Below are 3,384 nucleotides of genomic sequence, written 5' to 3' on the forward strand. Positions count from 1 at the left end.
AGGCAGAAAATTGGGCTTGCAACATCGCTACTGGATCAAGATTCACTATACCTTTAACTGATGATGTTGTTGAGGATGATGGTTTCGCTGATGGTAGGTGTCCACGTTCCGCGGGCCACATACAACTGTTAATTGTCATTTCCTCTAAAAGTTCTCTTGCTTGGGCAGATGTTTTCTTCATGAATAACCCTCCAGACATAGCGTCCAATGAACCTCTAGTTGTAGGATTTAATCCATTATAAAATGTTTGCATTAAAAGTTCAGCGGGCAATTGGTGGTGTGGGCATAAACGTTGAAGTTCTTTAAAACGTTCCCAAGCCTCATAAAGAGTTTCACTATCATTTTGAGAAAAAGACGTTAATTCTTTAATGACTCTTGCGGTTTTTGCTAAAGGAAATTTTTTTGATAAAAATGCTTGGGCTAACTGCTCCCAAGTCTCAATTGATACGGCTGGCATAGAAGTTAACCACTCTTTGGCTCGATCCTTCAAAGTAAAAGGAAAAAGGCGAAGTTTGATTGCTTCTGCAGTTACATCAGTAATTTTAAAAGTGTCACAAATTTCTAAGAAATTTGTCAAATGGGTATTAGGATTTTCGTTAGGTAACCCGTAAAACGTTACATTATTTTGCAACATATTAAGCAACGCAGGCTTAATTTCAAATTGATTTGCATTGATTTGGGGTCTAACTATACTGTTTGTTACACCGGCCACTCTTGGCCTAGCGTAATCCATAAGTGTGGCCATAACTTCTGGCTCGGTAATTCTAGTTTTTATTGGGGTTTTGTTTTTGTTTTTCTTTTCTCTCTTGTTTTTTTAAGAGTTCTTTCAATTTCTGGGTCAATAGGATCTGGTGACGTGCCCGAACTTCGAGAACTGCGCATGAACTTGAAATTTCGCACGAACAGAAACTACCTACAAAACAGAATTTGAAAAATAAATATGTTAGTAATTGAAAATAATTAAAAATATAAAAGTTTGAATAAGTATGAATAAACCTAGATTCGTAATAAAACACGAGAAATTTAAAATTTTGTCAAAAATTTTGGCGTTCCCCGGCAACGGCGCCAAAAACTTGTTGAGCGATTTCCGCAAGTGCACGGTATACGCTTGTAGTAATAAAAGATATCGATCCCACAGGGAACGTTTTTTAACAAAACTTATTTATAATCGGTTGAATTTTACTTTTAAAGGTTTATAATATGGAAATCGTTAAATTGGATTTTGGTTATGAAATTGCTAGAATGAGAATTAGATTAGAATAAGAAAATGTTAGAAAATATTCTGATTTAAGAATGAATTTGCAAAACAGGAACGTTTAGTACTTTTTAGAAAAGTAAACTAATGTATTCGTTTGCATTAAGCAAAGAAACAACTTTAAACTTTGTATGAATTATAAAGATGAAATAAATGACGGAACCTCTAATTAATTGGCTTTGAACGCGACAAAACCCTTTCGGGATAGTTGCCCTTAATCAAATTAAAACTCTTTCGAGATAATAATTTGCCTAAGTGTTCAACAAAGTTTCCTTGTAAAGATTTTGAATTAAACTACGTTTTAATGAAAACACCAGCAGTCACTTTAGTGGATTGGTTACCATAAGTGCTGCATAAAAATCTATCGAATAGAACGGACTTTATTAGATGAAATATAAATTGATACAAGTTTACAGAGAACATGGAGCATTGAATTCTTCGACGGCGTGCAAGTGAACGGGTTGATCAATCCTTTCCTTGGGTTTCGTTAGAGTTTGTCAGGCTCAGGGGCGAATCCTCTACTCAATCTTCTCGCTGTAACTTCGTAATAGGGATACGGTCGGCCTCTACTAAAATGAAAACTAAACTGGAACAATGTCTAAACGTTACTGAATTTTGTTATTAATTTTTAAACAATGTGTGTACATCATATTGCTTTGAACAGAATCGAAATCTATCTTCTGAATCACTTGATTCGGAATTTCTGCATAAATTCTACACTAATTCTTTCTTCTATACATATCACACATATATATCCAACTCTCCATCAACTCTTTATTTATAGATGTTGAAGAGTCTTGATCGAGGTGTCGTGTCCGTTGTGAAGGATCGTGTCTGCTGCGGAAGGACGTCTTTATCCACCCGAACAGTCGTGTTTCGTTGAAATCGGACATGTGTTTATTGTGCTGCAAAGGTTTCTGGTCATACCGAGAATCCAAATTCACTACCGTGAATGGGGGAGCATCAAGTTGAGCTTCGGACGAAGGGAAGAAGTGGCTGAAGGACGCGTGTCGCGACCGTGAAAGAGGGGGGCCGCGGTCGCGGCACGGAGCTTTTTCTGAATTTCTGCTCTCGTTCGTGTCCTCGACTTGGCGTTATTAATTTTCGTCGTCTCCGACTCCTTTTGTAGGGTTTTTTTTCTGTTTTTGAGCTCTTTTCGTTCCTATTTGGATTTTACCAAATATTTATGTACCTTGCATGAAAGAAACATATTCGAGAGTAAAAGCTTTCTAAACAGTTAATAATAGTATAAATTTGTAGCAATATTGATGTATTTATTGATGATATTTTAGGTATATTTTGGGCTTAACAAGCATCAGTCTCAAAAACAAAAGTATCAGTAAAATTAGGCATTGCTAGAGTTGGTGTTGAGGTCATGGCTTGCTTAAGGCTATTGAAAGCTGTTTCAGCATCTTCACTCCAACCGAATTGGCATTTTTTAAGTAAATTGGTGAGAGGCCGAGCTATCACCCCATAATTGCGAACAAATCTTCGATAGTAACCTGTAAGGCCTAAAAATCCACGTAATGCAGAGATATTAGTAGGCCGAGGCCAATTAAGCATTGCCATGATTTTTTGTTGGTCCACTTTTACGCCTTGGGGAGTAACAATGTGACCCAAGTATTCTAGCTCTTGTTGGCCAAAAGCACATTTTTTCAGTTTGACAAAGAACTGATGTTGCCGTAAAATCTCGAAAGCCTTTCGTACATGTGCAAGATGAGTGGTCCAATTGGCGCTATAAATTAAGATGTCATCAAAAAAGACCAAAATAAATTGACGAAGGTAAGGACGGAAAATGGAATTCATGATGGCTTGAAAAGTAGATGGGGCATTACAGAGACCAAAGGGCATAACCAAATATTCATAGTGACCGTGATGGGTACGAAATGCAGTTTTGTGAATGTCAGGTGGATGAACGCGAACCTGATGGTACCCGGCTATCAAATCCAATTTATGATGCACCATGGAGTTCATCCAACATGTCATCAATGGTTGGTATGGGAAATCTGTCCTTAATGATTACAGTATTGAGAGCTCTATAATCAATGCAAAAACGCCATGAACCATCCTTTTTTTTTTACTAATAGAACTGGAGAAGAAAAAGGGCTGGTACTTGATCTAATAAGCCC

The 3,384-nt window shown here is 37.1% G+C and overlaps 1 non-coding gene across 1 annotated transcript; it reads left to right on the top strand.

The window, feature by feature from the left end:
* The first annotated feature begins 269 nt into the window (after positions 1-269).
* LOC136221122 (small nucleolar RNA R71) lies at positions 270-376 on the top strand. The gene has a single exon (XR_010684910.1). It is a non-coding gene; the product is annotated as a small nucleolar RNA R71 (small nucleolar RNA).
* Positions 377-3,384: the final 3,008 nt, after the last annotated feature.

Source organism: Euphorbia lathyris, chromosome 2, assembly GCF_963576675.1.
Source record: "Euphorbia lathyris chromosome 2, ddEupLath1.1, whole genome shotgun sequence".
NCBI classification, from domain to species: domain Eukaryota; kingdom Viridiplantae; phylum Streptophyta; class Magnoliopsida; order Malpighiales; family Euphorbiaceae; genus Euphorbia; species Euphorbia lathyris.